Raw genomic sequence first — 23,050 nt, 5'->3', positions numbered from 1 at the left:
TTTCCATATGCAATATGTGTACCCTCAAGGGCTACCTCTAAAATAAACTCAAGCTAACCTTTGCTTGGTTGCAAACCTTTTCCATGCTACTAAGCCTAAAGATCCTCAACCTTCATGTATTACTATGCCTACTATAAGCACTACTTCATTCACTCTTCATTCTCCCTTCTCCTTAGAAGTAGCTCCATGTTAAGAGGAATCTCAAAAAGAAAAAGCTATAAATGTCAAGAAAGATCAAGATCAAGTACCCTTTCATCTCCTTCAAAATGTCACTCCTCCATATCATATATCTTATCCACCTCCTAAGTATGAAGAAGACACCATTCCACTATTTCCCTTGAGCTTACTAAAAATTATGAGAAAATTTCTCTTCCTATGCTATCCAAAGCTACTTGTCAAGATCAAAGAATCCCCTCATGTTCTACTTCTCCATATCTACTTCAAAATTGTTCTCAAGCTTCAAGTTATCCTATTAAAAATATTGCTCCTATCAAAGCTACTCATGAGTCTATTGATGGCTTTGACTATGTTTCTCACTCTAAAGATATTTATATCCCTTTCCAATATCCATTTGCATCTCCTAAGTTTATCCTTGGTCCTTATCCATCTAAGCTAATGCCTTCAAAACTTCCTTCCATACTAGGACCTTATGTTCCTTCATCTCCATTTTCCACTTCTAGCTCATTGCCCATTTCTCCTTTCTTACCATTTCACACCTCTCCTCTTACACCTCAAGGTCAACAAAGACACACATACTTGAACTCTTAACATTCAACTTTTCATATAAACTAGTCATATTGGCCTTGTTCATCCACAAGTCCCAAGTCTTTTGGAACAAATTTGTATGATCAACTCAAACACAAATGCATGAATCCATCTTCAAAATTTCACTATGTCTCCTCTAATGGACATGTGAATACTAAGAAAGAAAATGTGCACAAGAGACTACAAAGATCCACTTCTCAAAGAGCTAAACCAAAGAAACTATGGGTTCTTAATGTTAGAAACAATAGTCCACCAAGATATTTGAGGGGGGAAGGGGGGGTGAATAGGTTATCCAATAATTAAATCACTTATCTTCATTAAAAAAACTTAACCATTCAATCAAAGTAAACAACAACCATACAAAGATGCACATAGACAATTACATTAGATATGTTGACTAGGAAAGCCCTTGATAAGAGGGAAAACCCTAGTGGGAATGATGCCCACAAGATGACGTACTAATATAAATATCCCTTCTTAGAGGATAGACCCTGTTAGGAGTCTACTACAATATTTAGTACAATGAGTCCCTATTAGGAGACTTTGAATCCCTATTAGGAGATTCCAACCCTATTAGGAGTTGTGGTATAAGAACCCACTACCCAAACATGCAATTTCAACTACAAGAAGAGCTCATTGCTCAAATAAGTAATTTACTAGTATCTTCTTCTTTCCTCCATACTTTCCTCTATCCTATCAACTAGACCAATCACTGTCAAACCTTGTAGACCAGGTCATGAACTTTGGAGGCAAATACCAAACCTTAGATCACTCAGAAAAACCTTAGCAATGAAGGTTCCTTCACTTCCACACTACTCTACTCAACTTTGCATCCTTTCCTACTTTCCAAACATTTATAATTTGCATATCCTCATATCCACTCACATCATGATAAATGAAAATGTCCTTCCTTTATACTAATTCCATAAAACAATTCCTGAGTTGGTTGTTAGTCCTTCTCAACTAATTATTATAGGACCTCATTAAGAACATGTTACACTTAGTGATAGCACAAATCTGTTAGAATCTGATAAGATTAATAATTCAGAAAACTAGTGCAAAGAATAAATATCTAAACTATGAATGCAAATAATACAAAATCAAAATAGCATCATAGAGTTAGTCTCCAAGAGAGTAATGCAAATGCTAGAAGCAAAATAGCATTAAGAGGGTGCAAAAACAAGAGATGCAAATACAAGCTAGGTAGCATGCTTATATAGGCTAGGAAGAGGGAGGAGGTGGCAACACCAACCAATGAGGAGCAACCATCTATCGGACTAAAGATAGAAAAGTATCTTCCCAAGATAGCTATGGATGCTCACATGTAGGAAGGTGACACCTCACAACCATTCACCTAATAAGACATACTTTATTAACCTAAGCGAGATTATTAAAAGTGTAAGAAAAACCTAGCAAAATAGAAAAATGAAAAACTACACTAACACCCCCCCATAAGCGAAGCTTAGGTGCATGTAGAAATGGGTCCCGGCAAGTCAAGCCTGGTGAGGTACCCATGTACATAAAATTCCCCCAAAAGAGAGAGAAAAGAGACTCCCCAAAGAAAATAATTACTCGAACACCCCCCTTAAGTGAAGCTTGGGAGGAAGCTAACCTAGCAAAGCTATGAAAGCAGGAAAATGGGTCCTGGCAACAAGGCCTGATTAGGTACCCAATACAAGAAAAAGAACTAGATGAAGGAAACAAAGCCTCCAATCTAGGAAATGTCCCAAAGAAAGGAACAAGAAAGAGCATGAAGCATCTTTGAAGCATGAAGCTACAAACACTGTCAGAAGAAACTGTTGGAACCCCCACTAAAATAGTGCATGACCAAGTAGAGAAGACAAAGTCTAAAGAGCTGATCAATCAAAGAGGTGACCTCCAAAAGTAGGAATGAATGAGTGTCTATATAGTAGATGAACCATCTCACCGAAATGCATAGGTGTCTAGCCACTACATCCACCTAGTACATAGGAACAAGCACAAAATACATAGATCACTCAACCGAACCAAGGAAGCAATAGAGCCAACAGGTGAACCCCCCCATAATGCTGAATAGGAAGAGGGGTAACAGAAAAACTGAAATGCAATGCCAAAAACATCTGCAAGAAGAAGAATCAGGGACACCAACAGTGCAATAGAAGTACAAGCACAGGATAAAGGGTGGTGTCATCGACACACTGCATGGGCTAATGTCGTGGAAGAAAAATTCAATTGACAAAGGTGGATGAGCACAAAATGGAAAAACATCATGACCCCCCATGGAACTTTATAACTGAGTGTGAGTACAAACAAACACAAGGTGTACAAGATCCCAGATATGCAAAAGCAGGCACTTTATCTCAGTGCATTTATAGAAAAAGGAATGCAACAAAATAGAAGCATACAATGCTCAGAAGTCAGAAAGAAGAGTGAGCCAAAAGAATAGAAGAAGAGATTCCAGGACCTGTAGAATCCAAGTAATCTACTAGAGTGTGAAAGTGCAAAACTCAAAGGAGAAAGAACCTGGAGCAAAATTTGGATAAAATACCTCTGCAACTGAATAACTCATAGAACCAGCTTTCCAACGATATCTGGAAAGCCTAGAAAAGAGTCCAAATGAGCGAGATATGGCTCCCGGAAGGCAAAATAGAACATCTGGCTTTGACTACCAAAATAGGCAACTAGACTGTAGCAAAAATCAAAAAAACTTGTACCATCATCTCCATCTCAAAACCATCTTTCCAATGCATTTTTCAGATTGAAAAAATACATCTATATGCTCAAGTTACGAAACAAAAATTGACAGGGCCTCCTCATGAAGAGCATATGCTAAAAGTGTAACTTGGGCACAATAATCAAGGAAAAAAATAGCACCACTACGATCTACTCAAAAAATCATGCACTTTCAAAAAAAGAATCGCCTCGATACGAGGTTGTATGAGAAAGTTATGATCCTCTGAAGTTTCCAAAATGAGAACTGTGCACAGTCACAGCTGAGAATCTGCAATTTCTGAAGAATTCATGCATGAAAATCAAAAGACAACTCCACTAGTGGATAGAGCACAAAAAAATAGCCAAGTTCATAATAAGAATCATCAAAATTGGAGTCCGTATGAGCAAGAACGAGACATTTGAAAACTGCGTTCAAATCTACGACTGCCAATGGAGAGGGGTATGGCTGTAGCTTTGCATGCTTGATTCTGAAAAATATACAGCTTGCATGCAAAATCTAAAAGATACCTAGATGGTTTTTCGGGGCTGCGAACAAAACCCAGAAAGCATTTTTCTTTTTGATGTACAAAACATGCTGCTATAGTGTAAATTGGATGCTTTAAACAGTAAAAAATGGCTCCAAAAATTTAAAAACGACCCCAGCAACCAAAATATGACATGAAAATGTTGGATCAGCTTCCTAAGTCCATCAATGGTATGCTGGAACCTGCAATACTGATTGAAAACTCCAAGTATGCAATTTGGTTGTCAGATTTGAGATTGAAACTCTAGATAAAAATCATTTTTGTCAAAACTTTTTTGATTCTCAGGATCATCCAAAGATGCAAGAGAAGAGCATACTTTTTTTTTCAAAAAATTACAATAAATTTTATTAGCCCCACTCGAATCTCTCAAATAAGGAAACTAAAATCTACTCTTACACATAGAAAAGCTCTGATACCATGTTAGAATCTGATAAGATTAATAACCCAGAAAACTAGTGCAAAGAATAAATATCTAAATTATGCATTCAAATGATACAAAATCAAAATAGCATCATAGAGTTAGTCTCCAAGAGAGTAATGCAAATGCTGGAAGCAAAATAGCATTAAGAGGGTGCAAAAACAAGAGATGCAAATATAAGCCAGGTAGCATGCTTATATAGGCTAAGAAGAGGGAGGAGGTGGCAACACCAACCAATGAGGAGCAACCATCTATCAGACTAAAGATAGAAAAGTATCTTCCCAAGATAGCTATGGATGCTCACATGTAGGAAGGTGACACCTCACAACCATTCACCTAATAAGACATACTTTATTAACCTAAGCGAGATTATTAAAAGTGTAAATTTCTATACACACAATATTATGATGAGTAAGCTTAGCCATGACATCCTCAACATGTCATCGTCATGTCCTCAATCTCGACCATCAAGATATTAGCTCTGCTAAGAGATATAATAAGTTTACCAAAACATGCCTCTATAAACTCTATCTCAGAACAGTCATCACCAAAACTTACATAGCTTCTTCTAGACTTTTCCTTTCTACTTATGAAGTTAAATACATATAACAGATACTCAAAAGTATCTCTAATAACCTTGGGTGGTTATCATGCTCAACTAGCCATCTGTACCAACTTAATCTTTCAGCTATTCTTCTATTAGATACCATAGAAGACATCAAACATGCTACGTTAACATCAATGAAAAACTCAATCATGAATGTAACATATCATCATCAAACCAATCTCTCCAATCTTTCCAATCTTCCAACAATATCCCCCTTTGGCATTGATGGCAACATAGATGAAAAACATCTAGTTCCAAGAATACCAACAAAAGATAAACATTCTTCAAATCCTCTTCATCAATTATACTCCCCCATTGATATACCTCAATGTACTTTATACCAAATTGTTATTACAAATTCAAGCTAAAATCTTCCATATACTTAGCATAATGTTTTTGATGCCAATCTCTTCCCCATAGTGTTATGTTTTTCATGCCAAATTCTCCCCCATTGACATCAATGTCAAAGGTTTCTACAACCAACATCTATGCATCAAACTCTGCAACAACCAGTACTTGCTCAACTCAAGTGTCAAAAGGCACTATTCAAAACAACATCAACAACATCAATAAGAGTCTTGAGTAGCTATCCATCACAGATACTCCCCCATATAAGAAGCATCAGCATCCAATCCAAACAAAAAATGGTGCTCTATTACCCCAAACTGATGCACTCTTGCATCTTCTTACTCTGATGTAGGAAGGGTCATAACCCCAAGCATATCTCGCAAATACTCAAAAGTCTCTTTGGGAAGAGGGTTAGTGAATATATCTACAACCTACTCTTTAGTGTTCACATACTCCAATCTAATTTCCTTTTCTACAACTTTTTCTCTCAACATATGATACTTAATAGAAATGTGCTTAGTCTTCGAATGCAATAATGGATTCTTAGACATATTTACTATGTGTGTATTGTCACAATGTATAATAATAGGTTCATTGATTTTTATCCTTATATCTTTTAGCATCTACTTCATCTAGATTACTTGATTGCAATTATTTGCTGCTACAACATACTCTACTTCTACTATACTTTAAGATGTACAATCCTGCTTCTTTCTTAACCAAGAAACCAATTTTCTTCCAAGAAAGAAAGCTCCTCCATGGGTGTTCTTTCTGTCAACCATATCGCCTACCCAATTTGCATTAGTATAAGCACTTAGAGTAAAATCATTAGATCTGTCATACCATAATCCAAATTTTGAAGTTCCTTTCAGATATTTGAATATCCTTTTCACTACTGCATAATGCGCTTCTTTGGGATCAGCCTAGAATCTTGCAACAATTCCAACTGCATTTGCTATATCTGGCCTTGTGTGAGTCATATATTGAAAACCTCTAATCATAGATTTGTACTTCTTCTGCTCAATAGTAGGTGTCTCATCCTTTGTAGATAACTTGTGTCCAGTTACCATAGGTGTTCCAATAGGTTTATATGTTTCCAAACCAAAACTTTTTAGTAAATCATTCAAGTACTTAGTCTAAGAAATAAAGATTCCTTCTTTATTCTATACTATCTACAATCCTAAGAAATATTTCATCTCTCCTATCATACTGATTTTAAATTCTTTCTTCATTTCTTTAGAAAATTTCTTACTTTCTTCATCATTTCCTCCAAATATGATATCACTAACAAATATTACCAAAATCATCAAACCATTATCAGTTTCTTTCCAATATAGATTGCTATTTTCCATACCTTTGCTATATATGAGCTTTATCAAATGCTTATCCAACCTTTCATACCAAGTTCTGGATGCTTGCTTCAATCCATACAATACTTTCCTTAGTTTGCATACTATGTCCTTGTCATCTATCAAAGGACATCCTTCAGGTTGCTCAATGTATATCTCTTCTTCAAGTTCTCCATTTAGAAATGCTGACTTGACATTCATCTGATATACTTTGGATTTCTTCTCTACTGCATAGGCTAAGAATAATCTTATGACTTCTATTCTAGCCACTGGAGCATAAATCTCCTCATAATATATTCCTTCTTATAGTGACTAACCTTTACATACCAATCTTTCTTTGTTTCTTACAACTTCTTGCTCATTCATCTTTTTCCTGAATACCCATTTGATTCCTATCACATTCTTATTTTTTGGTCTAGGGACCAATTCCCATGTCTCTTTCTTTACTATCTAATCCAATTCCTCTTTCATGGATTGTTTCCAATAATCATCTTTACATGCTTCATCTACATTCTTCAGTTTAACTTGAGATATCAAGCATAGTTCTTCATTAATTTGCTTTCTTGTCATCACACCTTTGTCTTTACTTTTGATGATCTATTCGAATGGGTGATTCTTTATCATGTTCTTTCCTAAAGTAGGAGTTGTTATCTCAACTCTTAGCTCTACTAAAGGTTCTAAGCTTTGTTCTTGCCTTTTCTATCCTTCATTCTACAAATCATTTTTAGTCTCAAGAAATACCTCATCATTCCTTGGTTTAGTAACAACATCATCATCTGAATTGTAATCAATTATTCTTTCTTGTACTCTAAACTTCTCATAAATTCTTACATTAGCACTTTCCATAATAGTCTTAGCTCTCTGATTATAACATCTATAAGCCTTTCTTTTCAATGAATAACCAAGAAACATATCTTCATCACTTCTAGCATCAAACTTACCAATGTCATCATCTCTCTTAATGTAACATTGACTTCCAAATAACTGAAATAATTAACTATAGGTGAATAACAAAACTATAGTTTGTAAGGTATCTTGTTTGTATCCTTCTTGAATTGGACTCTATTCATAGTTTAGACTGCTATATTTACTGCTTCTCTCCAAATGTCTTGGATACATCATTTTCTACTAACATAGCTCTAGCTACTTTTTTTATAGACTTGTTTCTTCTCTCTACAATGCCATTCTATTCAGGGGTTCTTTGATTTTATAGCTATCTTTTAATTCCATTTTCCTCACAAAACATGTTAAAACTCATTTGAAGTAAATTCTCCTCTCTATCTAATCTTAAACATTTAATCTTTGCACCAAATTCATTCTCAACTTTATTCTTGAATATCTTAAACTTGTCAAATTCCTCAAATTTCTCTTTAAGAAATGCAATCCACATCATTCTAGAAAAATCATCAACAAGAATCATAAAATACCTTTCACCATAGAATCCTCTTGTCTTTGTAGGACCACTAAGATCCATGTGTACAATCTCTAACTTCACTATAGCAGTAAACTTCTTGCTAGGAAAAGAAGTTCTATTATGCTTTGCCAAAACACACTCCTTGTAAATTGTGTTAGGAGGCTTTACAATCTTTGGCAAATCTCTAACAGCAAACATTTTACTAGTCCTCACAATACTATCAAAGTTTATATGACAAAATCTCTTATGCCATAACCAACTGTCATCTACCTTTGCAACCAAACATATCATTTCAGTAGGATTCAACTGAAATACATTACCTCTAGATCTGGTTCCTATTCCAATTACATTTCCATATTTATCTTTGATCATGCATGTTTTTCTATGAACTACAATTGATAACCTTTGTCTACTAATTGTCCAACACTAAAAAGATTGTGTTTTAAACCATCAACAAAGTATACATCCTCAATATTAGTTTTACCATCAAGATTAATAGATCCAATACCTTTTACTTGGCATGCTACATTGTTTCCCACTCTAACAATTCCTCCATTCTGACTTTTGAAATCAACAAAATTGTTCATATCACTAGTCATATGATGTGACTACGATCAATTATCCAATTAAATTTCTTCTCAACCTATGATACCAAACTATCTTCTCTGGAATTTCCTCTTTAACTTTCACAAATCTAATTTTATCATCACTAGCACTTAATGCTTGATCATTAGAATCATTATCTTCATTTGCATACAAACAATCTTTATCTTTTCTAGGCTTATGACTTCCCTTGTACTTTTTCTCCCTTTTAGGACACTCAGATGCATAATGACCATATTCATTGCAATTCCAACACTTAAAGATTTTCTTACCTCCCTTTTTCTCTTCTTACTAGAAGGGCTATTGATTCATCAATCTTTCTTTTTTCTTCAGATCTGCTGCTGCTAGTGAAATCTCCTCTAGCAGTTGTGCTCCTTGATAGGTTAGGTCAAATGTTCAAGGCACTAAATGTTTTCTCTATTCTGGTTAATTCTCTAGACTATCTAAGTTCATTCTCAACTACTTCAAGTCTTCCAAGTAATGTCTCCTTTGTGAAATCTTTGGTACATGATATCAACAACTATATCATTTGAATAGTTGGCTCAAATGGTGGTGTTAGAGTTTTCAATATCTTCCATATAACCTCATCATCTTCTTTGTTTCCTCCTTGAGCTTTAATACCTATAGTAATTTCTAGTATCCTACCTATATATGTTCTTATAGATTCATCTTCCATCATCTTAGCATCTTGAAATGCACAAATCCAACTTTATAGCCAAAACTTCTTAGAATGTGCATCACCTTCAAAACTATTTTCCAAAGATTTCCTAATCAAATGTAAAGTAGTAAGTGATTTTATCTAATTGTACTCAATTTCAGGAAGTGCGGTCAATAGTGCTTCTCTAGCTCTCATGTCACACATGAAAAGATCTCTTTATGTCTTGGTGCAAGTTTCCAAATCTTTTTCTTCAATGATTGTCTTTGTTGATTCTATCAAGATCCAATCTTGGACCCATATAAAACAAATGTATCTTCATATTTTCCTTTTATTTGTCATAGTTTGTTCCATCAAACATCAGATTATCTTTCCTAAACATGTTCTCCATGGGTCTCCCAAATCTGTTAAACTTTTTCTTCAAGGACTTGATGCTCTGATACCAATTGTTAGAAACAATAGTCCACCAAGATAACTGAGAGCAGGGGGGTGAATTAGTTATCTAGTAATTAAATCACTTATCTTCATTAAACAAACTTAACTATTCAATCAAAGTATACAAAAACCATACAAAGATGCACATAAACAATTACATTAATTATGTTGACTAGGGAAACTCTTGATCAAAGGGAAAACCCCAATGGATATGATGCCCACAAGATGATGTACTAATATAAATATTCCTTGTTAGAGGATAGACCCTATTAGGACTCTGTTACAACATTTAGTACTATAAGTCCCTACTAGGAGACTTTGAATCCTTGTTAGGATATTCCAACCCTATTAGGAGTTGTGGTATAATGTATGCAAGAAGAGCCCACTGCCCAAACATGCAATTTCAACTACAAGAAGAGCTCACTACGCAAACAAGTAATTTACTGGTATCTTCTTCTCTCCTCTATAATTTCCTCTATCCTATCAACTAGACCAATCACTATTAGACCTTTTAAACTAGTTCAAAAACCTTGGATCACTCATAAAAGCCCTCAAATTACTCAGAAAAACCTCAGCAATGAAGTTTACTTCACTTCTACACTCCTTTGCTCAACCTCCACTCAACTTTGCATCCTATGTTGCTTTCCAAACATTTAAAATTCACATATCCTCATATCCACACATGTCATGATAAAGGAAAATTTCCTTCCTTTATACTGAGTCCATAAAACAATTCCTAAGTCAACTATTACTCCTTCTCAACTAATTATTATAGGACCTCATTAAGAACACATTACACTTAGCGATAACACAAATCTTCTACCTTGCAACTTGAATAACTTACCATACATGCAGTATTATGACTAGTGAGCTTAGCCACAACATCCTCAACATGTCATCTTCATGTCCTCAACCTTGATCATCAAGATATCAACTCTACTAAGAGATATAACAAGTTTACCAAAACATGCCTCTGTAAACTCTATCTTAGAACAAACATCACCAAAACTTACATAGCTTCTTCTAGACTTGTCCTTTCTACTTCTGACATTAATTTCATAGACTAGATACTCAGAAGCATCTCTTATAACCTTGGGTGGTTATCGTGCTCAACTAGCCATCCATACCAACTTAATCTTTCTATTGTTCTTCTGTCAGATACCATAGAAGATATCAAACATGCTATGTTGACATCAATGAAAAACTTAGTCATGAATGTAAATATCATCATCAAACCAATCTTTCCAATCTTCCAACACTTAAATCCATTGTTAGAAATAGGGATTACTAAGAGGGGAAGTGAATCAGTAATCTACAAACTTTAGTCGCCAAATGGATATTATTTTTTACTTTAAACCATGCATAATAAAGGAATAAAGTAATTCTAAATAGTAAGAGTAACAATGCACAAAAATAGCTCATAATACCATATTTTGTTAGCTAGGGAAATACTATCCAAGGGAAAGCCCTAGTGGGGATGATACCCAATAGATAATATACTAATATGTAAGTTCCCTATTAGAGGATGGACCCTATTAGGAGTCAATGACCAAATTCAATATAAGGAGTCCCTATTAGGAGACTTTGAATCCCTATTAGGAGATTCCAACCCTATTAGGAGTTGTAGTATATTAGATGCATGATGAGCCCGCTACCCAAACATGTACTTCCAATTACAAGAAGAGCTCACTACCCAAACAAGTAATCAAACTTTTGGAATATAGGTACTGTAACTTCTTTCTTGATTGATCTCTGATCTTGAGCTCAATCTTAGATCACAAAATAGCTTTCACAAAGTTTTGCATATATCTCTTTCATAGTAAGTTTGCATTTTACAATACTCGCACAACTTGCATATTTCATCGCAAAATATCCTTTGCATAAATACCATGCTTTTATACAAATTGTTGCTAGGTCGACTAAGACTAATATCATACATTTTTCCAACTTACAGTAAACATCTTGGATGTCAGCCCTAACTAGACAAGTAATTATTTTGTAAACAAAATAATCCTTTCCTTCAATTTTGTTGTCCTATTTCATTAAAACATGAATATCTTTGTTCTGTATAGTTTGTACTAACTTATGAGGTTATACACATCATCACCAACATGTATACTATCTCCATCTAACTTTGATAGTCATAATATGACAGCAGTGACAAGTTATAAACAAAATAATATGTCGTTGTATACCAAATTCTATACTTAGACAATTTTTTGATTACCAAAAGCTAAGTATCTTTATTTCTTAGGTTTTCGGTAAGCATGTACATCATGTGTTGCCATAACTAACAAAAATTACATATCTCCTTTAGCCAATTGTCAAAAAATTTCCCCCTTTGATATTGATGGCAACAAAATAGGGAAAATTGGCTAAGTAACAAAAAAAATTTAAAATACATCTATTGCAAATTGTCCATCTTTACATATGCTCCCCCTTGCAATATACTTTACAATCCTTTTTACCTATTGTATCTCTCCCTTAAAAAAACTTCTCCCCTTAACAATATTGTATCTCTTCCTTACATGTACTTCTCCTCTTAACAATTTTCATGTGTACTTCTCCCCCTTTGACATCAATGACAAAGGTCAAAATGTCAAAATCTATCCAAAAACTGTCAAAAATGTTGTCATTTTGCCTTAAGCTGGTAGAATCTTCATGCAATGATCAAAATTTTCCTTAAGACTATCCATACCTTTAGTCCATGTCTCCTTGGTTGATTCAATAGAGGTGAAAATTGTACATAAAGCATATGATACAATCTCAACTACATTTGAATACAAAAAGTTAGAATATACAAAAAATTAGAATAAGTGTCCTTGGCCTTGACACATTTCTACAACTATTTCTCAACAAAAGAATTTTTTAGAGCAATAGACTCTCTAAAATTTGATATCCTCTTCAAAATTAGTTCCATTTGAAGTTCTAGTTTTCTGATATCATCGTGAATACTGACCACTTATACTTCAAAATCATCAACTTTACAAGATGGATGTTGAATTTGGCTAGATAGAGCCTCTAGCTCACTCATATTTTCTTCTATCTAACTTTCAATTTCCTTAGTCATTTTATAAGATAGGCTACACTTAATGTACAATATCTTACCATCATGTTGACACTTTTGAAGTTCTTTGATACAAGTATCAAGACTTATTAAATCATTCTTAATATTTTGACAAATGGTTCTAAACAAGTTAGTATCATGTGATTTTTGTGTCTTTTCTTTTGCAACATTCAACAAGTTAGTAAATTCTTCATCAAATGACTTTAGCACTGCATGTGACCTCTATTATGGATCTACTTCTATGTGACATACTACCAGAGTACTATGTAGTCTATTAGTAACCTCCATCAAGGTCTTCTGAAGGCTTTTCACTATTCTATTCTTCTAAAAAAGCTTTTATATGGATGAGATAAAATCATTTTGATCATCATCATCACTTGATAAGTTGGCAAGTGAAAGCAGATTATATGAACTAGAAGGTTTAGTGTCATCCTCCCTTTTCTTCTTGGCTGCCTCTTTTACTCTTCTCTCTTCTTCTTCTTTCTTTTCTTTTTCTTTTCTTTCATTTTCTCTCTTTTCTTCCTCTATTTTCTTTATTATTTCTTCTTCTTCTATTCATTTTGTTTCCTCCTCTTCCTTCCTTTTCTTCTTGTCCTCAAGCAATTTCTTCTTGGCCTCTTCTACTTTCTTCTTTTATTCTTCAAGTAACCTCTTTTCTTCTTCAATTAGTCTCAGTTCGTCTTTAATATCCTCGGTATTAGTTTCATTAAGTTCAAAACCTTCAAATGGATTAGTATCATCAATGTTAATGGTAACATTGGTCTGATCCATTTGTATAGTGTCACCACTCACTAACACTTTCGAGGTTCTGGGTGTTGGAGGAGATGCTTCCTTAGATTCTATCAACATCTGACTTATAGCTACTGTAGTCTCACTTCTTAATTTATCTTTCTCACCTACCATAAACAAAAATTGTCTTACTTTATTTCTCAAGTAAGGTACAAGATTATTCAACAATTTTTTAATCTCATCTTTGTCATCAGTCTTACAAATAGTTCTTAGCATAGACTTTCGAAGTTCTAAGTCTTCTTCTCTTGAAAGTGCCTTCTTTTCAATAAGTCTATCATAGACTTTCTAGTTTACTATTCCCTCAATATCCTTCAAATTAGATTGTTTTCTATAATGTATCTCATAGTAGAGATATCAATCTAATATTTTTCAAAATTGTTATACAAATCATTAAAAAAATTCATATGAACAAAGTTACCTTCATTAGCAATAGTTGTGTTAATATTTTCTATCTTTGGCTTCTAGGGTTGTTGAGCTTTTCCTATTGATTGATTTGTTACTTTCTCTACTTGTTTGACTTCTTTTTCTTCTTCATCATCATCACTAGATTCAACAAATTTCAACAATGCCTTTTGCTTCTTGCCTAGCTCAAGGGCTTGTTCCTTGACCCTTTTTGTCTTTGTGGTCATTGCTTCCACTAATCTCTCAAATTTTCTCTTTGGCTCACTAAGTTGCACATCTAACACTACTACATATGAAATGCTCTGTTCCAAAGATGTCTCTATAATAGATACTGACAAAGGTTGCACATTTAGTATTCCTTATTTCATGGTTTTTCTAACTAGAGGTACAATTTTGAATCTGTATCTCATCTCATTCTAAGATGTCTTCATTATCAAGTTCCCACTATCTAATATATTGTCTACAAGATGTCTTTTGCATACTTTGTGATCTTCTTCATTGTACATCTATCACTACTCATTATCTATATGACTGATAAATGTTGAAATCTTTTAAGTACATGAAAGAATATGTGATTAATTAGTGACTAAAAACTAAACACACTAGTCTTAGTCCTCTTCATCTTTTCTAGGTTCTCAAGTAATTGCATTCTCAAAATTTCACTAAGTTTAACTTGTTCCTACTCTACACATGTCTTATATGCTACATAGATGAATACGACTAATAATTCATCAATCTTTGAGCTTGCACATACAGAGTAGGCAATGATTCTGCTTAGAAATCTTACATCATATTTCTTAATGGTGTTGATCACCATGGCCTTTCCATTATACACTACTTTGGTATAACTTTAAACTTTCTTCTTGATCATTTTCTTTCCTATAGGTACACTACATTGTTTACTAAGACTAGTTACCTTATGAATAAGGTCTGCAGAACTATCAATTACACTATCGTGTATCCATATTTTTCCATCATGTATCCTAATTAATATGATTTGTGTTCATTCATCTATGTCTAATTCACAACATAAATGATATTTAAATAGGTCTAGTTCCTTCAAATGTTCAAATTTGGGCTTCACATTCATGTCGTGATTGAAAACCAAGTCCATATCCTTGTTCATGTATTCACTCCCAATAGATTCAAATTTACTATTAAGATAACTTCCGACATCTTCCAAATATACTACATTGTTCAAAGTAATGGATAATGTTGAGTTAAGGTTTCCTTTAGTATGTTTCATGGAAACAACCTTCAACTTAGGTCTGTCCTTGTTCTCAATATTGTGCACTATTGACATATCCATGATTCTATCAAATATGAACTTTTACTGAATAAATTTGCAAAAAAATGATAAAATAACTCTTTCCAAAAATAGGCTTTTCTTTGAAATCACCTTGAGAGGTCACTTTTGAGTGCTCTTCACTTCAGATGTATTCATAATGAATTGAAAATCAATTATGTACTCCATTTATTCCATCAACTTGAACTTGTGTTAATTTCATACTTTGTAAACATGAAAAAGTTTTCAATTACATTTTGTAATGAAAAACCTGCTCAAGATCATCTATTTGATCAATAATATTCCACTTGATGTTTACTATAGCCTCCTTTCATCATGATAATGCTCCTCAAGACTTTTCTTCATAAAATTCTCTATAAAAACATAGTTTTCATCTTCTACTACAGAATTAACCTTTTTTGTAATACCAGTAACTCTTAATTCCTTCATAACTTGTTTAGATAAGCTCCAAATTACAAGTAAGCTTAGCTACCATCTGAACTTAATTGAATACACCATTTCCCAACTTTTCTACCTCTAATTCAATCTCTAAATGAAATTTTTCAATTTTGGTGTTGTAGACAGGCTTAATTCAACTTGGTTGAGTCAAACTCGATAACTGACTTTGATTTTCCTATAAAATCATCATCTAGCTTTTCTTTTGAGATATCTAATCCTTTTACAAATTCCTATTGACTTCTTCTCAAAGTTCACTAACTACATTTCGTTGTTCCTTATTGTCTTTGTTAGTTCCAAAGTTCCATTCATGATTCCTTCTATCATTTCTAATGTTATTTCCATCATTACTTTTGTTCCTAAAATTTCTTCCATTGTTCCTTCTATTTCCAAAGTTTATGTCCATTCTACAATACTTTTTTGTATGTTTGAATTTGTTACATAACTAACATACTGGTGATCTACTTCTACGATTCTGTTGATCATCAGGTGCATGACAATTCCAAGCAATGTATCCTAAGTTGTTACACTTATAATACATAATCTTTCCTCTATCTTCATAAGATCTTCCTTCTCTCAATTTCCTTTCATTATATCTTCTTCTATCTATAGGATTAGTATTTCTAGACATTCTACTATTCCTTCTATCATTATCATACTTAGGTTTCCTACAATCAATTGCTTTATGACCCATACCATGACAATTATGATAATAAAAGTCCTTAACATGATTAAATGACTTATTTGTACAATCTCTTTTCATATGACCTATTTCATTACATGAAAAACACTTACCTCTAAATTCATACCTGATTTCCTTAGGAGATTCCACTTGCTTTAGTTCATCCAAAATTTCAACTTCCTTGTCTTGTCTAACTTCTTTGGATTTATCAAAAGATTGATTGGATTCAATATTATCATCAAACTTTCCTTTTTCTTTCAATCCTGATCTAATCTCAGGTTTCTTCATAGACATGTTAATTAGATAACCAAGACCACTCTTATCATAAGTAGGTCTCTATATTGACATTGAATCGTCAAGCTTTTCTCTGCTAGAATAAAGCTTCTCAGGTTGTTGCTTGCACTAGGTTAATTCACCTTTCACAATAGTATTGTACTTATGAAGTTCTTCATGATCTTATTTCAATGTTTCAAACTCAGATGTTTTATTTGCCAAACTTGCTCTAAGATCTACATTCTTAGTCTTCAAATCAGATTGAACTTTGAGAGGATCATTTCTCAAAGTCAACTTTAGATTCATAATCTTCAATTCATGTTTCAAGATCTTATACCCTGTCTTTAGCTTCAAATAGTCATCATCACTAGTTCTAGATTTAGTAGATTCAAGCTTGGATCAGAGGTGTTCAATCTTTTCATCCAATTGTCCAATGTATACTTTGGAGTCTTCATATCTAACCTTCATCTTATCTCTTTCTTCAGTAAGGAGATCAATTTGTTCAGGAGCCTCTTCAAGGTTCTTCATCAATTGTTCCATATCCATAGGGATCTTACTCAAGTTGTTAAGCCTCTTCAAAGTAACTACACTCTGATACCAATTTTTAGAAATAGGGATTACTGAGAGGGGGGTGAATCAATAATCTACAAACTTTAGTCGCCAACTAGATATTATTTCTTACTTTAAACCATGCATAACAAAGTAATAAAGTAATGTTGAACAATAATAGTAACAATGCACAAAGATAACTCATAACACCATAGAGGTACTATAACTTCTTTCTTGATTGGTCTCTGATCTTTAGCTCAATCTCAGATCACAAAATAACTTTCACAAAACTTCACATATATCACTTTCATAGTAAGTTCACATTTTACAATACTCACACAACGTGCAGACTTCATCACAAAATGTCCTTTGCATAAATACCATTCTTTTACACAAATTGTTGCCAGGTCAGCTAAGACCATAATACATTTTTCCAACTTAGAGTAAACATCTAAGATGTCGGTCATAATTGGACAAGTAATTATTTTGTAAACAAAATAATCCTTTCCTTTAATTTCGTTGTCTTGTTTCATTAAAATAGGAATATCTTTGTTGTGTATAGTCCATACTGACTTCTGAGGTTATACACATCATCACCAACATGTATACTATCTCCATCTAACTTTGCTAGTCATAATATGACATCAGCAACAAGTTATAAACAAAACAATACACTAGTGTATACCAAATTCTATACTTAGACAATTTTCTGATTACCTAAAGCTAAGTATCTTTATTTCTGAGGTTTTTGGTAACCATGTACATTATGTGTTGCCATAAATAACAAAAATTGCATATCTCCTTTAGCCAATTTTCAAGATCCATTACTAAAGAAATGCACTCTAAAACATCCAATGAAAACTCTAAATCTATATGGATTCCCAAGTATCTATATTGAAGATACTTCAAGGTTGACATTCAAGCTTCCAAAAGCTTTGACTTCATCTTCTTCTAAACATGTTCATAACAATCTTTTGAAGCCTTCCATTCCATCTTCCTCCAAAATTACTCCACTACCTCATACATCTATACCTCAAGCAATTTCATCCATAATTCGTCCATCATTACATAACCCTTCAAGGTGTGTGTCAATGTTGATCTTGCCTAGTTTTTCACCTATCCTCATGAAATCCTCCAAAAGTTACACTTACTTTTTATCCATACTCCTACAATTCTTTCAAGACATAAATTCTTATCCTCCATATACTTATCCTACTATCATCTCTCTTCTGTCACCCTATCAACATCTTTGAGTATACTTATCTATGGTCTTGCCTTACCATGACTGATATTTCCTACAAGAGCACTATCTAACTTGAAAAGGCTTGACCTATTTCTAAAAATCTAAAAAGCAAAAAATAGAAAAATGAAAAAATAAAAAATGTACCTTGGTGAAAACCACTTCTTGTGGCAGCTTGGTAGAAAAAGTAAAGAGAAATAAAATTCATCCTATGGTGAAAACTGTAGACACCTAAAAATTCTTTAGAAAATAAAGTATTTTTATTTTTTGAAAATGTTCCTGATGACATCATCATTTATTAATTAATTATTTATTTATTTTATTTATTTATTTTTATGCCATTAAATCCCTTTATCTTAATTAAAAATATTTAATTAAGGAATCCCTCCCAAAAATGTTTAAATCTTATTTAAACATTATTTCCTTATTTATTAATTATTTAATTAATAAATTGACCAAAAATCCCAAAATAAATCATTTATTTATTTTTTGCCCAAAACTTGGCCAATTTCCTTAAGACCACTAACCTCTTCCAAAATCTTCTAATCCTTCTTTAATTTCGATTAAAGGCTAATCCCATCATTTCCTACCCCTAATCCCAACTCAAAATATTTAATTAAGATTAAATATTAATCCTCATGTTTATTAAAAATATTTTAATAAATATCTCCTCAACCCAAACCCTTGAAATAAATAAAACTTTATTTATTTCCTAAAAACCTTATTAATCCTCATCCTAGGAAGTTCTAGACTCTTCTAGAAAGTCTTCATCCTCATCCAAAGCCTAGACTCTTCTAGAAGATGTCAATCCTTATCTTTGACCCTAATCCTAATCCCCCCCCCAACCTTGTCACATTCCCTAAACATGGGTTAAGACTTGCTAACCCAAGCCAAAGCCAACAAATATCTCCTCCTTCACCCACCCTCATTAAATGCCATCCACTTGTCCATCTCTAAAAAGACTAATCTAATCTTAACCCAAGCCTAATCCAAGCCTTATTCATTTGCACATTCCTAAGTCAAGCTTAAGACTTTCTTAATCCAACCCAATTCAAAATATCTCAACTCTCTCACAAATATCCCAACCATAAAACTTTATGAATCCTACAAAGCCATAAATGACTCTTACAAGCCATTATGAGGGTCTTTATGAGCTTTGAGCCTCCTTTGTTGACCCCTCTTGCTCTAACCAATGACCTTGTGACATGTGTCACTCCTTGATTGGTTATAAGAAAGCACAATCCATGTGCTCTCTTCTCATTCAATCTAAACCTTCCATAAGCTTTATCCCATCCTTGCATCCTAGCCCTTGATACCTCAAGCCCTTTGCCTATTTAAGGAATCCTCTCCCAAGCCATTTTAACACAATCACCCATAGTAACAAAGTAATGCCATTTTGATCATGAAGTAAAGCCATAATGCCATTTTTGAGAAGCCATTTTACATCAAATCCATTCACCCAAGCCAAAATCCATCAAGAACACCATTGAAGCCTTTGGAGAATTGAGCATACATCCTATCTAATTAGACAAAGCTACTCAACAAGAGAGCTTCTCATTGAGAGAGTCCATTAATGCCTCATATTCTCAATTGAGAGCTCATCTTAGTCTATCTTGAAGTTACGTTTATTTATTTTTTTGAATACTTTTGATTTGATATTTAGTGTTCTTTGCATTACTAATCCTTGTATACAAAAACTACTTCTTGTGGCACCTTGGATAGGTACCATGATGAAAACTTAGCAAATAGGTGTCATGCATAATTCTTTCATAATCTATCCATTCCCTCTTCCTCTTTGATCTTGACATTGTTGAGCTATCAAAGCACATTGGCTATCTTATCCACTAGCTTCCCTATTGTGCTTTCTCATTCATTCATAGCCTTCCTTTCTAGCTTCATTCTTATTACTCTATCCTATTTCTATCCTATCTAGTAGACCCATTGGTCTTGATCACAATAAATAAAAACATGATTTTTAGGCATCTTGATATGGCTACTCTTTTAAACTAATTTCTTTCATGATATCTTGCTTATTATCTTCCACTACTTATTCCGTATGCTATCTCACTTGTTGGCTTCACTACTTATCCTACATGCTATCCTGCTTATTGCATCCATTGCTTATTCAAAACATGCTTCATATGGCTATCTTTCCCTAGCTTGGGTACTCTTGAGGAGTGAGTCCTTGAGGATCACTTTCACTTGCTTCATACTCCTTGCTTATCTATCTCTACTTATCTATCATCTCACTGCTCCATCATGTCCTATACCTTGCTAGACATTGGGAGAAAATGAAGTGATTTTTCTTGAGAACTAGTGATCTCTAAATCATTCTAAAAAATCCTAAAAAATATAAAATGTCCTGAAAAAAATGAACATCTTAGTCAAAGCTTATTCTTAAATACTTTGATGTCTCACCAAAAACAACATAATTAGCTCTATATTTTTTAGGCTTGTTGCATGCTCATTTCCCATCCACTTTACTATTCTATCTTACCTTGCCTAGCTTGGAATTAACTCTTGTCATAGTCTAGGGGGCATAGTTTGTCTACCTTATCAAGGATCTTCTTGCACAAGAAGATTTTTTCTTTGGTAGCATCTTACAAAATAGTGTTTCTCAACACTACCTCCTTTGACATCAAGTGTTTCTCAACACTTTTCAAATAGTTTGCCTACAGTCTTGGATGTCGTGATATTTCTCACTATCAAAATCAAGTCTTGAAGAAATGGCCAAGTGACTTATACACACACACTTAAACATTTAAATGACTGAGCTATGATGAAATTTATCTTCTTTGTGTGTTTTCTATGATGATTTCTTTGCTATGTGTTCCCTCCCTAATAATCTTTCAAGAATGTCATAGACTAGAAGATTAGGGGTATGGGGCATGTTTTACTTGCTTTTTTATTGTGGTTATACTTTGTTCTTCTACAATGTTTAGAGCATTCATGCTTGTCCTATTTGACACTTTGACTTACAAATGTATCATCCTTGATTGATTTTGCAAGACCACACTTGAGGGATATCCTAGCACTTATGCCTTAATACAAGTTTAATCTTGATATATCAAACCTAGGGAATCTAATTGCGTAGTTATTTTGACTTACGTGTCTTTGATGCTTAGGTTGGATTTCCACATTCCTATCTAATATTGATCATATTCATATCCTCATAGTTATACCAATGATGGTTGTATGATCTCATGATGTCGCTAATAAATGCTCAATGATGAAATTAGAGCCTAAATGTTATGCATTTCTTTCTAGTAAACCACTTTGCATATTATTTTGCATTTTAGTTTCATTTTCTAGCTTAGTCTTCTATTCCTGCATATGGGGAGAGCTCTCTTCATCTTTTTTGGATAGGTTAGCTAACTACTTTCGTATCTTCTTCACTTTTTTCTTTATCATGTCTTTCCATCTTCTTGATTTTTTGCTTTGTATCTTTGCTAGCCTATCATCACATCTATATAACCTTTTGACCCCTAGCTAATTGCAATGTCTTGGATCCATTTTCGCAATCAAAATCAAAATCTAAGTTCATCTTGATAGTCAAAATCACATTTTCAAGTTCTACCTTTTTCTATGTGGTTAGCTAACCTTTGGAGGTTTAATCTTCAAATCTTCACTAGGGAATCTCCATGTCTTCACCATTTCCATGCTTCATGTCTACTTCAATTCATAACTTTCATCTCTAAATTTTTTTTCTTGATTTGACCTAATTTTCATACTTTATCATTTGTGGTCAAGTCTGTTCAAACTAGTGTTGGAATTCTTTAGAATAACTAAGAGGGGGGGGGGGGGGGAATTAGTTATCCAAGGCCCAGATGTATAAATAAAACTTTTCACAGCTTAGTGAACCCATAAAACATTTATCATCATGCATGCATCTATAAGATTATGCAATCACTTAAAACTTGTAGGTTATTGTCAAATCAATTTGTAGAAATGTAAAAATGAAACATAACATATTCAGCAACACATTTGAGACAATGATTTACATGAAAATAAAATTTAGGAAAAACCACCAGTAACATGCTATTCTTTTTCACTCTTCTGAAGTGATGCCCTATGAAAGGCCAGCTCTATTAAAGGTTATAGTACACACTATTAAATGTGGCCCTGTTAAAGGATATCAATCACCCTATTAGGAGTGAGCCTTGTTAGAGGACTTTAGACCATTCACTTGGAATGTCACCTAGTTAAAAGATTTACAAATGACTATTAGGTCAACCTTAATCCAAAAGATTTACCCTAGACTGATACAATTATTAGAGAGTAACAATAAGGCTTGATCTGATAACAACTTACAACTCCATTTGTAGATTACAAATCTATGTTTCAGTCCTCCGTTTTGGTTGGATTTCACACATTTTAGCTATGATAACTTGTTCACCCTTCAAGAATTCATACCCTTAAGCCTTCTTTCTAAACATGCCAATGTAGACTCTTCACTTAGGTCACTTAATGAAGCAAT

Source organism: Cupressus sempervirens, chromosome 9 (genome assembly GCF_028749045.1).
Source record: "Cupressus sempervirens isolate cs-2001-9-10 chromosome 9, ASM2874904v1, whole genome shotgun sequence".
Lineage (NCBI taxonomy): Eukaryota > Viridiplantae > Streptophyta > Pinopsida > Cupressales > Cupressaceae > Cupressus > Cupressus sempervirens.
This window is presented reverse-complemented; position numbering follows the sequence as displayed.